Below are 14,166 nucleotides of genomic sequence, written 5' to 3'. Positions count from 1 at the left end.
CATAGGGCATTGGATAGAGCATGGACCTGGGAGTCGGAAGGTACTGGTTCTAATCTTGGCTCCGCCACTTGCCTGCTGTGTGACCTTGGGCAAATCACTTCACTTCTCTCTGCTTCAGCTACCTCATCTATAAAATGGGGATTGAGCTCATGAACCCCACGGGGAACAGGGAATGTGTCTAACCTGATTTGCTTGTATCCAGCCCAGTGCTTAGTACTGTGCCTGGCACATAGTAAGCACTTAACAAATACCATAATTATTATTATTATTATTATTATTATTAATCCAAGTCTCCAAACTTCCAGGGCCGTATTCTGACCACTGGGATGCCCTGTCTCTCCGTTGCCCCCTCAGGGAGCCTCCAGTCTCAGCTGCACTTAGACTCTAGGACCTGCCCACCAATCCTCTCTGTCCCTATTCCTCTCCGTCTCCATGCTTGTTTCTCTCTCCCGTCTCTCCCTTTTTCCCTTTCTGACTCTGTCTCTCTCTTTCTGTAAGCAGTGTGGCTAAGTGGCAAGAGCACGGGCTTGGGAGTCAGAGTTCGTGGGTCTAATCCCAGCTCCACCACTGGTCAAGTGTTTGACTTTGGGCAAGTCATTTAACTTCCCTGTACCTCAGTTACCTCATCTGTAAAATGGGGAATAAGGCCTAGGACAACCTGATATCCTTGTACCTCCCCCAGTGCTTAGAAGAGTGCTTGGCACAAAGTAAGCACTTAACAAATATCATTAATATGACTCTCTCTATCCTCGGTCCCTCCTTCTTTGTCTCTGTTTTTGTTTCTGTCCCTTTCTGCCTCTCTGTCTCTCTCTGCCTTTCTGTGGCTGGTCTATGTGTCTCTCTGTGTCCCTCTCTTTCTCTATCTCTTTCTGGGCTGTGCTTTCTGTCTCTCTGTCTCGGACTTCCTGTGGCTATGTTGTTTATCTCTGTCGTTCTGTCTTCATCTCTCTCTGTCTCTTTCTGTGGCTGTTCTTTCTGTCCCCATCTGCCTACTCCTCTCGGTCTCTTTTTCTGTTCTGTGCTATCAGTCTCTCTGCCTCTCTCTGACTTTCTGTGGCTATGTTCTCTGTCTTCGTCTTTCTGTTTTTCTCTCTCTCGCTTTCTGTGGCTTTGCTATCTGTGTGTGTTTCTCTACCCATCTCTGTCTATCTCTCTGTCTCTTTCTGTGATTGTGCTATCGGTCTCTGTTTCCCCGTCCCTCTCTCTGTCTCTTTCTGTGACTACTATCTTTCTCCGCCTCTCTCTGTGTCTATGTTCTGTCTCTCTCTGTCTCTGCCTCTCTCTGTGGCTGTTCTGTCTCTGCCTGTCTCTGCCTCTCTCTGTGACTGTACTATCTGTCTCTGACCTCCTCTGTCTCTCTCTGTGGCTACGGTCTCGCTACGGTCTCCCCCACCCCCAACCTCTCTTTCTCTCTCTATGGCTGCATCTGTCTCTCTGGAACCTCTCTGTCTCTGTTTCTCTGTCTTTCAGTCCTCACTCTGTATGTCTCCACCCCTCTGTCTGTCCTTTCTCTGGCTGTCCCAGCTCAGGGTATAACAGATCCCCGGAGGAGCTGAGGAATAATGATAATAATAATAATTAAGGTATTTGTTGAGCACTTACTATGTGCCAAGCACTGTTCTAAGCACAGGGGTAAATATAGGGTAATCAGGTCGGACACAGTCCCCATCCCACATGGGGCCCACAGTCTCAATCCCCATTTTACAGATGAGGGAACTGAGGCTCAGAGAAGTTAAGTGACTGGCCCTAGGTCACGCAGCAGAACGTGGCAGAGCCGAGATTAGAACCCACGACCTCTGACTCCCAAGCCAAGGGAGGCAGAGGAGTGGAGGAGTGGGTGGATGGGTAGAGCTCCCTCCCCACACAAGATTATAGTCTAGGGAGGTAGACAGACATTAAATAGACTGTATGTGTGTACGTAAGTGCTGTGGATCTGAGAGACGGGTGAATAAAAGGAGCAAATCAGGATGACGCAGAAGTGAGTGGGAAAAGAGGAAATGAGGGCTTAATCAGGGAAGGCCTTTTGGTGGAGATGTGCCTTCAAGAAGACTCTGAAGGTGGGGAGAGTCATTGTCTGTCAGATATGAAGAGGGAGGGTGTTCCAGACCAGAAGCAGGTTGGGGGTGAGAGGTCGGCGACGAGATAGAAGAGACGGAGGTAGAGTGAGTAGGTTGGCGTTACAGGAGAGAAGTGTGCAAGCTGGTTTGTGGCAGGAGAACAGCGAGGAGAGGTAGGAGGGGGCGAGGGGATTGACTGCTTTAAGCCCACAGACTCCCCACCAGGGTTAAGTGGTCTTCCTAATATAAAACCTTAATAATTATGGTGTTTGTTAAGCCTTACTATGTGCCAAGCACTCTTCTAAGCGCTGGGGTAGATACAAGCTAATCACGTTGTCCCACGTGGGGCTCACAAGCTTAACCCTTACTTTACAGATGAGATAACTGAGGCCCAGAGAAGTTAAGTGGCTTTCCCAAGGTCACGAAGCAGACAAGTGGCAGAGTCGGGACTAGAATCCAAGTCCTCGGACTCCCAAACCCATGATCTTGTCACTCCATGTTGCTTCGCTAGCAGCAGCTTTCAGCCAGAAATCCGAAGCAAAGCGTGGCACTCTGGTGCTGAGAGTTATCCCCCAGAGTGACCCCCTGCTCAGACCTGTGGCCCCCACAGCCCCTCTCCCACTGCCCCGGTATGCTCTCATTGCTGCCAGGCCTGTGTTCATTCCACCGCTTAATAATAATAAGGTTCATATTTGTTAAGCGCTTACTATGTGCCAAGCACTGTTCCAAGCCCTGGGGTAGAAACCAGGTAATCAGGTTGTCCCACATGTGGGACAAATGGGGCTCACAGTCTTCATCCCCATTTTACAGACGAGATAACTGAGGCACAGAGAAGTTAAATGATTTGCCGCATGTCACACAATTGACAAGTGGCGGAGCAGTGATTAGAATCCAGGTCCTTCTGACACTGCTCTTTCCACTGAGCCACGCTGCTTCTCTTTGCTTCTCCGTGTAGAAAACCCTTCTGAGCCACAACTGTACTGACTGCCTACTGAATGTTGAACGCTGTATCGAGCACCTAGTGGGAGCAGAGCACTGTACTGAGCACGTTGTGGGCGCAGAGCATGAGCTGGGGTGCAGCAGCAGGGACCAGGCAGACAAGAAGGAACGAGGTGGTGAGAGAAACCCTCCCTTGGATGGAAGTCCTTCGGTCTGGAGACGTTTTAAGACGTGTCCGGAAGGCGGCAACAAGTGCCACCCATCCTGGCTCCCGGGAATGCGGTAACCGCGAAGGCGGGAAAGGGCAGAGGAGCAGTAGAGGGGGTACAGGGCCCAGGAATCATTTAAAACACTTCCATCTGTTCCAGACGACTGGGTATTAAATCTCTGTCGGGGTCTCAATAAAAATAATAATAATAACGTTGGCATCTGTTAAGTGCTTACTATGTGCAGAGCACTGTTCTAAGCACTGGGGAAGATACAGGGTAATCAGGTTGTCCCACGGGAGGCTCACTGTCTTCATCCCCATTTTACAGATGAGGTAACTGAGGCCCAGAGAAGTTAAGTGACTTGCCCACAGTCACCCAGCTGACAAGTGGCAGAGCCGGGAGTCGAACCTTCCATGCTCTGACGAGTAGCAGCAAGGCGTGGTGAAGCTGAAGAGAAGCAACAGGCTGGAGGGGATGGAGCACGGGCCTGGGAGTCAGAAGGTCATGGGTTCCAATCCTGGCTCCGCCACTCATCTGCCGGGTGACCTTGGGCAAGCCACTTCACTTCTCTGGGCCTCAGTTCCCTCATCTGTAAAACGGGGAGCGAGACTGTGAGCCCCGCATGGGACAAGGACTGGGCCCCACCCGATTTGCTTGCCTCCACCCCAGTGCTTAGTACAGTGCCTGGCACATAGTAAGAGCTTAGCAAATATCGTTATTATTAATCAGGAAAGGCTTCCTGGTGGAGATGTGGTTTCAGAAGAACCTGAGGATGGAGAGAGTGATAGAATGTAGTCTCTCATCTCTACTCTCCTGTGGCACAGGCTGCAACTAGAGAGAGAGAGGGCAGGGGCTCAGCATGTGGCAAAGGGCAGGGACGATCTCTCTTAGCCCATACTGGCTGGGTCCAGGTCAAACTGGGACCAGAACCATGAATCCTGGTTCCCAGATCCCAGCTCTCCCCACTACAGCCCCAGTGAGTCCCATGTGGGACAGGGACTGTGTCTAACATGATTACCTTGTATCTTCCCCAGTGCTTAAAACAGTGTTTGACACATAGTAAGCGCTTAACAAATACCACAGTTATTCATAATTATTATTAAGCCTCCTCGGGCACTCGGGGAAACTGGAGACCAAAGAAGGCCGCGAGAGGCAGGAGGTAGAGTCCAGGTCTGGGAGTCAGAGGGCCTGGGTTCTAATCCCGGCTCTGCCACCTGTCCGTTGTGTGACCCTGGGCAAGTCACTTTACTTCTTTGGGCCTCAGTTATCTCATCTGTACAATGGGGATTAAGCCTGTGAGCCCCAAGTGGGACTGGGGCAGTGTCCAACCTATCTTGTATTTGCCCCAGCGCTTAGTACAGTGCCTGTCACATGATAAGCACAGCCTGGCTCAGTGGAAAGAGCCCGGGCTTGGGAGTCAGAGGTCATGGGTTCGAATCCCAGATCTGCCACTTGTCAGCTGTGTGACTGTGGGCAAGTCACGTAACTTCTCTGTGCCTCAGTTTCCTCATCTGTAAAATGAGGATGAAGACTGTAAGCCTCACGTGGGACAACCTGTTTACCCCGTATCTACCCCAGCGCTTAGAACAGTGCTCTGCACATAGTAAGCGCTTAACAAATACCAACATTATTATTATTAATAAATACCATTAAAAGCAAAAAGCAAATGCCATTTAAAAAAATAAAATTTAAGAATGCAAAGCTGCTGGTGCTGTAGTGTGAGAGCCTGGTGGTGCCTCTAGACAGAAATAGGAGGGGTTTGGCCTGCCCACCTTTGGGGCCCCCAGACTCCAGGGACCTCGAACCCACAACCTCCGGCCGGTCCACCTGGTTGGGTCCGGCCTTCCTTCAGTGACCCAACAATGCCCCCTGCTGACCTCTGGGACCGTGTGCAATCAGCCCCTTCCCCAGTCTTCGGCCCCCTCCACCAGAGACCCCCCAACCAGGAGGAAAGCCTGCCGGACAATTCCTTGCCCCCTCCCGGGGCGTCTGACGCTTCCGGTCTTTGCTATGGTGCATATCAGAAGCAGCATGGCCTAGTGGCAAGAGCACGGGCTTGGGAGCCAGAGGATGTGGGTTCTAATCCCCGCTCCACCACTTATCAGCTGTGTGACCTTTGGCAAGTCACCTCACTTCTCTGGGCCTCAGTTAACAATAATAATAATAATGTTGGTATTTGTTAAGCGCTTACTATGTGCCGAGCACTGTTCTAAGCACTGGGGTAGATAGAGGGCAATCAGGTTGTCCCACGTGAGGCTCACAGTCTTCATCCCCATTTTACAGATGAGGTAACTGAGGCACAAAGAAGTGACTTGCCCACAGTCACACAGCTGACAAGTGGCAGAGCCGGGATTCGAAGTTACCTCATCTGTAAAACGGGGATGAAGACTGTGAGCCCTCCATGGGACAACCAGATTACCTTATATCTACCCCAGCACTTAGAAGGGTGTTTGAGAGGTCACCTCCTCCAAGAGGCCTTCCCAGTCTGAGCTAGAGAAGCAGAGTGGCTCAGGGGAAAGAGCATGGGTTTGAATCCAGACTCTGCCACTTGGCAGCTGTGTGACTATGGGCAAGTCACTTAACTTCTCTGTGCCTCAGTTACCTCATCTGTAAAATGGGGATTAAGACCGTGAGCCTCACGTAGGACCACCTGATTACCCTGTATCTGCCCCAGCGCTTAGAACAGTGCTCTGCACGTAGTAAGCGCTTAACAAATACCAACGTTATTATTACCCCTTTTCCCTCTGCTCCCTCCGCTCCCTCTCTGCTCCCCCTCCGCCCTCTGCTCCCTCTCCCTTCCCCCCTTCCCCTCCCCTCAGCTAAGCCCCCTTTCCCTCTGCTCCTCCCCCTCCTCTTCCCCTCCCCTCAGCACTGTGCTCATTGGTATATGTTTTTATTACCCTATGTATTTATTAACCTATTAATGAGGTGTCCATCCCCTTGATTCTATTTATCGTGATTATGTTGTCTTGTTTTTGTCTGTCTCCCCCATTTAGACTGAGAGGGGAGGGATTGTCAGGGATTGGGCAGGGATTGTCTCTATCTCTTGTCAAATTGTACATTCCAAGTGCTTAGTACATGCTCGGCACATAGTAAGTACTCAATGAATACTATTGAATGAATGAATGAATGCTTGGCACATAGTAAGTGCTTAACAAATACCATCATCATTATTATCATTATTACAGTTGGGGCCGAGGCCTGTCACCTTTTCTGTGACAGACTCACCTCTTCTCTCCCCAGCCTGGTCTCCCCTTCCCCTGTGTCACCTCTGCACTTGTATCTGTTTCCCCTAAAGACCTTGATACTCTGCATCCGGGGATGCTTAATAATAATAATTAATATTATTGCTCCAGTGCCGGTGCTACCAGCCCCATAGAACTTATGTTCATAGCCTTGCATTTATTTATTAATTTATTTAGTCATATTGTCCATCTCCCCCTGTAGACTGTAAGCTCACTGTGGGCAGGGAATTTGTCTGTTTATTGTTGGATCGTATTCTCCCAAGTGCTTAATACAGTGCTTCGCACACAGTAAACACTCGATAAATAGGATTGGATGAGTGAATGAATTTATTCAGTCCTGTAATTTATTTGAGTGTATTTCTCCTCCACTGTTCCGTAAACTCCTTGAGGGCAGGGATTGTTGACATTTACCAGCTCTACTCCATTGTACTTTTCTAAGCACTCAGTACAGTGTTCTGCACATAGTGAGTTCAGTGCTCTGCACTCAACAGAAAGTAAGCTCTTTGAGGCCAAGGATCATGTCTACCAACTCTTTTGTACTCTCCCAAGCACTCAGTACAGTGCTCTGCACACGGTGGACTGTCAGCTCCTTAGAGTAGAGATCATATTTACTAACCTTATCGGACTGTGAGCTCACTGTAAGCAAGGGATGGAGTCTATTATATTGTTGTGTTGTACTCTCCCGAGCGCTTGGTACCGTGCTCTGTACACAGTAAGTGCTCAATAAATTCTTTTGATTGATTGATTGTTAGGGCAGAGCTCGAATCTACTTGCTGCCAGAGAAGCACCGTGGCTCGGTGGAAAGAGCCTGGGCTTGGGAGTCAGAGGCCATGGGTTCGAATCCATCAAACTTCACTTCTCTGTGCCTCAGTTACCTCATCTGTAAAATGGGGATTAACTGTGAGCCTCACGTGGGACAACCTGATGACCCTGTATCTCCTCCAGCGCTTAGAACAGTGCTCTGCACATAGTAAGCGCTTAACAAACACCAACATTATTATTATTATTATGACTAAGTCTATTGTACTGTCCCATTGCTCAGTACAGTGCTCTGCATCCAGTAAATTCTCAATAAATACTACGGATGGATGGATCGATGTGCCCTGCTATGGGTAGGGGGACATGGTGTAGACATGAGGACTTGCCTGCATAACAAGCTTGCCCAGGTGGAAGAAATCCCCCCCCCCCCCCCGGGTAAGGTGTGTCATTAGTTTGCACCCCCCTCCCCGCCCCCCACCCACACCTGGGGGTCACAGGGGTCAGCGAGAAGGTCAAGACCAGCAGACTTTAGCCAAGCACTTCCTGCTTGGCATTATTGACTTTTCTAAACCAATTTTGCTTATGTTTTTGTAACCTCCACCCGACTAATAATTCTTGTTCTTCCCAATGGCTTCCCGGCCTGCCGCGAGAGGGGGGACACAACCCCGGGCTCTCTGTGGCTAGGCCCCGGTGTACCCGCCTTGCCCGCTGTGCCCTCCGGGCCGGCCCAGCCTGAGGACCCGGTGAATCCCAGACATGGGTCTCCCCGGGAGCCCCAGGCCCAGTGCGGTCTGAAACCCGTCCTCTCCATCAGCCCCCACGGGAAGCCGGGGTTCATTTCCAGCCCGTCGGCCCACGTCCTGACAGTGGGTGATTCAGCCCGGCTGCCGGGGGGGGGAGATGGAGGCCAAGAAAGAACAAATATCCCCTGCCCCGGCCGCGGAGGAAGAATTAATTGCACACTTACATGCAATTTCCCCCAAAGCCTGTCAGAGAGCGACTCCGGCTCGCCTTGTCAGCTGAGGGTCAGGGACTTGGGAGCAACAGCAAGGTAGGGGATTATCACAATGGAATGCGACAGCTCTCTCCACATTCCTACGCGCTTGAGTCTATATGCCCGGAACAGTCTGATACTCCCCGCAAACCCCAGCCCCACAGCGCTCACATCCATCTCCTCATAGTCTGCTTCTTCCTTTATTTTAATGAAAGGAAATTTTCATTTTCAAGTGCTTAGTAATAATAATAACGATAGTATTTGTTAAGGGCTTACTATGTGGCAAGTACTGTTCTAAGCACTGGGGGAGATACAAGATAATCAGGTTGTCCCACGTGGGCTCACAGTCTTCATCCCCATTTGACAGATGAGTAACTGAGCCGATTAGATGGTAAAGCCCGTCAATCGGCAGAGATTGTCCCTATCTGTTACTGAATTGTATATTCCAAGCGCTTAGTACAGTGCTCTTCAAATAGTAAGCGCTCAATAAATACTATTGAATGAATGAATGAGGCACAGAGAGGTTAAGTGACTTGCCCAAGGTCATACAGCTGACAAGTGGCAGAGCCAGGATTAGAACCCCCGACCTCTGACTCCCAAGCCCGTGCTCTTTCTACTGAGCCATGCGTTCTACACCCAGTAAGTGCTCAATAAATATGATTGAATGAATAATGTGATAATTGTGGTATTTGTTAAGTGCTTACTATATGCCAGGCACTGTACTAAGTCCTGGGGTAGAAACAAGTAAATCCAGAAGGTTGTCTGTCTTCCCCACTATCAATCAATCAATCAATCCATCAATGGTATTTATTGAGCTTTTACTATGCATAGAGCACTGTTCTAAGCACTTGGGAGAATACAGCAGAGTTGGTTGAAATGTTCCCTGCCCTCAATGAGCTTACCGTCTAGAGGGAAAGGCAGATGTTAATATAAATAAATTAATTAAGAATATGGACATAGGTGAAGCAGCAGAAAGAAACATGATCTAGCGGAAAGAGCACGGGCCTGGGAGTCAGAGGAAGTGGGTTCTAATCCTCTCAATAAATACAATTGAATGAATGAATGTTTGCATTAAATGCGTGAATACATGAACGAATGACCTTGGGCAAGTCACTTGACTTCTCTGTGCCTCAGTTTCCTCATCTGTAAAATGAGGATTAAGACTCAAACCCAATTATTTCCTATCTACCCCAGCGCTTAGAACGCTGCTTGGCTCACAGTGAGTGCTTAACAAGTACCCCAATTATTATTAATATTCACTGCCGTGGGGTGAATATCAAGTCCTTAAAGGTCACAGATCTAAGTGCGTAGATGACGCGGAGGGGAGAGGGAACCAGGAAAGGAGGGCTAAGCCAGGGAAGGCCTCTTGGAGGAGATGTGACATTAATAATAATGTTGGTATTTGTTACAAGGCTTTGAAGTTGGGGAGAGTGGTGGTCTGGCAGATATTGGGGGGAGATGGAGTTCCAGGCTAGGGGGAGGACATGGGGAAGGGGTCAGCAGCGAGATAGATGAGATCAGGTCACGGGAAGTTAGCTGGCACTCAAGGAGCGGAGTGTACAGTCTGGGTTGTAGTAGGAAATCAGAGAAAAGTAGGACAGGGCAGAAGCAGTGTTGCCCAGCATGGTCCTGGGAGTCAGAAGGACTTGCATTCTAAACCCCAGCTCCTCCACTGTCTGCTGTGGGTAACCTTGGGCAAGTCACTTCATTTCTCTGTGCCTCGGTTCCCCCATCTGTAAAATGGGGATTCAGAAGGTCCAACCTGATTAGTTTGTATCTGCTCCAGCCCTTAGAAAAGTTCCTCGCACATAAGGCTTAACAAATACCATAAGAAAAGAGGGGGCGAGCTGACTGAGCGCTTTAAAACCGATGGTGAGGAATTTCTGTTAGACGCGCAGGTGGATGGGAAACTCCCGGAGGTTCTTGAGGAAGGGGGAGAGGTGGATTGCATGATCTTTCAGAAAAATCACCCGGGCAGCAGAATGAAGCATAGCCTGGAGCAGGGAGAGACAGGAGGCAGGGAGGTCAGCAAGGAGGCCGATGCAGTAATTAAGGAGGGATAGGATAAGTGCTTGCATTAATTTATGTGGTAGCAGTTTGGATGGAGAGAAAAGGGAAGAATCTAGATATTCTGTGAAGGTAGAACCAACAGGATTTCATAAAGGGCCGAATGCATCAGTTGAATAAGAGAGATCAGAATCAAATGATCTGATTATCTTGTAGCTACATCCACGCTTAACATAATATTAAATAATTGTGGTATTTGTTAAACACTTTAAGAAATGTGCCAACCTCTATCCCACGTGGTGTTTACAGTCTACGGGGGAGAACGAACAGGTATTTTATCCCTAAGTTATAGAGGAAGAAAATGAGGCCCAGAGAGTTGGGCTCTAGACAATTAGCTCGTTGTGGCCAGGGAGTGTCACTGTTCACTTTTGTACTTTCCCAAGTGCTTATTACAGTGCTCTGCACCACAGTAATCACTTAGTAAATATTATTGAATAAATGAATGAATGAATTAATACTATTACTACCATTTCTATTACAACTGCTATTGCTGTTACTACACTACTACTACTGCTGAGAGCTCCCTATTCCCTCTCCCTACTGAGAACTCACCTCCTCCAGGAGGCCCTCCCAGACTGAGCCCCCCTTTCCCTCTGCTCCCCCTTCCCTTCCCTCCTTCCACCCTTTGCTCTTTCCCCTTCCTCTCCCCTCAGCACTGTGCTCATCTGTACATAGTATTTATTACCCTATTTATTTTGTTAATGAGGTGGTCATGGGTTTGAATTCCAGCTCTGCCACTTGTCAGCTGTGTGACTGTGGGCAAGTCACTTCACTTCTCTCTGCCTCAGTTCCCTCATCTGTAAAATGGGGATAGAGACTGTGAGCCTCATGTGGGGCAACCTAATTACCCTGTATACCCCAGCGCTTAGAACAGTGCTCTGCACATAGTAAGCGCTTAATAAATACCAACATTAACATTACATTACATCTCCTTGATTCTATTTATCTTGATGATGTTGTCTTGCTCTGTTTTTTTCTGTTTTGCTTCGCTGTCTGTCTTCCCCGTTTAGAATGTGAGCCCATCATCGGACAGGGATTGTCTCTATCTGCTGCCGAATTGTATATTTCAAGCGCTTAGTACAGTGGTCTGCACATAGTAAGCACTCAATAAATATGATTGAATGAATGAATACTGCTGCTTCTTCTGCTATTGTTCCGGCTACTACTACTGTTTCTGCTATTTCCACTATTTTTAAGGGAAGCAGCGTGGCTCAGTGGAAGGAGCCCGGGCTTGGGAGGCAGAGGTCATGGATTTGAAACCCCGCTCTGCCACTTGTCAGTTGTGTGACTGTGGGCAAGTCACTTAACTTCTCTGTGTCTCAGTGATCTCATCTGTAAAATGGGGATGAAGACTGTGAGCCTCACGTGGGGCAACCTGATTACCCTGTATCTACCCCCGATTAGATCGAAAGCCCGTCAAAAGGCAGGGACTGTCTCTATCTGTTGCCAGTTTGTGCACTCCAAGTGCTTAGTACAGTGCTCTGCACATAGTAAGCGCTCAATAAATACGATTGAATGAATGAATACCTCAGCCTTGAAAAAGTGCTCTGCACATAGTAAGCACTTAACAAATACCAACATAATTATCATTATTTTTACTCCCATTCCTACTATTGCTGCTTTTTCTATATTACCACTACTATGTCCTCTCAGGGTGGCACCTGGAGCGTTTCCAGACCCTCTACCAGTCTTGACTACAGGCGGGAGACTCAAGCAGAGGCCTGTCCGTTCCATTCCTAGCTCGGGCAGTGGCTAGACTGTGGCAGGCCATCTCCTACAAGGCAAAACTCCCCTGTGCTGGGCAGCAGCGGCATGGGAGAGAGTTGAGGGCGGAGACTCGTTTACTGAGCGGAAGGAGGCAGTGGTAAACTGCTCTGGATTTTTCCCAAGAAAACTCTCTGGATCCGCTACTGGAATGTTTGCAGATGGAAGTGGGGCGTTCTGGGAGACATGTGTCAATGACATCCCTATGGGTCAGAGACGATTCGGCAGTATGAGACAACAACAACTACTACTGTACTACTGTTACTGTGTGGCTTAGTGGAAAGAGCTTGGGTTTGGGAATCAGAGGTCATGGGTTCTAATGCCGCTCTGCCACATCAGCTGTGTGACTTTGGACAAGCCACTTAACTTCTCTGTGCCTCAGTTACCTCATCTGTAAAATGAGGGTTATGACTGTGAGTCTCACGTGGGACAACCTGATTACCCTGTATCTACCTCAGCGCTTAGAACAGTGCCTGGCACATAATAAGCACTGAACAAATACCATTTTCCAGTGCTTAGAATAGTGCCTGGCACATAGTAAACGGTTAATCAATACCATAATTATTAGTACTCTTACTGGTACTGGTATTACTACTGGAACAGAGAACAAGGATTTAGACATAATAATAATAATAATAATGTTGGTATTTGTTAAGTTAGACATCTAGCTCATAGCCAGGAAATCAGGGTTCCTCCGATCTTAGGGAAATGTTTAAAAGTTTCAGTGAGTTACAGCGCCCTCACATGCTCCCTATCCCGCCGCATGCCCCCTACGCCTCTCATTTCACTGCCACCCCTCATTCTCCCTGGGCCCTCAGTACTGTACCTGGCACAGGGTAAGCGCTAAGCAAATGCCATCATCATCACTAGTATTGTTACTATTATTCATTCGTTCATTCAATAGTATTTATTGAGCGCTTACTATGTGCAGAGCACTGTACTAAGCGCTTGGAATGTATAAATCGATAACAGATAGAGACAGTCCCTGCCCTTTGACGGGCTTACGGTCTAATCGGGGGAGACGGACGGACAAGAACAATGGCAATAAATAGAATAGAGGGGAAGAACATCTCATTAAAACAACAGCAAATAAATATAATCAGGGTGATGTACATCTCATTAACAAAATAAATAAGGTAATGAAGATATACACAGTTGAGCGGACAAGTACAGTGCTGAGGGGATGGGACGGGAGAGGGGGAGGTGCAGAGGGAAAGGGGGGAGAAGAGGGTTTAGCTAAAGAGAGGTGAAGTGGGGGGTAGAGGGAGCAGAGGGAAAAGGGGAGCTCAGTGTGGGAAGGCCTCTTGGAGGAGGTGAGCTTTAAATAGGGTTTTGAAGAGGGGAAGAGAATTAGTTTGGTTTATTATTAGTTATTATTATAACGAGGAAGGAATAGGAGAGGCAGAGAGGCTTTGAGTACTTCAGTCCGGAACATGACACAACTGATCAGTCCAGTGCTCTGCACAAAGTAGACTGTAAGATTCTTGAGGGCAGGGATCATGGCTATTAGCACGATTAGGGAAGCAACATAGCTCAGTGGAAAGAGCCTGGGCTTGAGAGTCAGAGGTCATGGATTCTAATCCTGGCTCTGCCACTTGTCACTGTGTGAGTTTGGACAAGTCACTTAACTTCTCTGCACCTCAGTGACCTCATTTGTGAAACAGGGATTAAGACTGTGAGCCCCATGTGGGACAATCTGATTACCTTGTATCCCCCCCTGTGCTTAGAACAGTGCTTGGCACATAGTAGGTGCTTAACAAATGCCATCATTATTACTATTATTATTGTACTCTCCCAAGTACTCAGTACAGTGCTCTGCACACAGTAGACAACTGTAAGCTCATTGAGGGCAGGGATAAAGTGCCTCAGCGCTTAGTACGGTCCCTAGCACATCGTGAGCACTTAACAGTACCATAATTCTTATTATTTATATCCCTATTGTAATAATAATGATGATGGTAGTATTTATTAAGCCCTTACTATGTGTGAAGCACTGTTCTAAGTGCTGGGGAAGTGCTGGGGAAGGCGATCCCAGGTGGGGCTCACAGTCCTCATCCCCATTTTGCAGATGAGATAACTGAGGCATAGAGAAGTGAAGTGACTTGCCCAAAGTCACAGAGCAGACAAGTGGC

Source organism: Ornithorhynchus anatinus, chromosome 2, assembly GCF_004115215.2.
Source record: "Ornithorhynchus anatinus isolate Pmale09 chromosome 2, mOrnAna1.pri.v4, whole genome shotgun sequence".
Lineage (NCBI taxonomy): Eukaryota > Metazoa > Chordata > Mammalia > Monotremata > Ornithorhynchidae > Ornithorhynchus > Ornithorhynchus anatinus.
Note: the sequence above shows the minus strand (reverse complement) of the source record.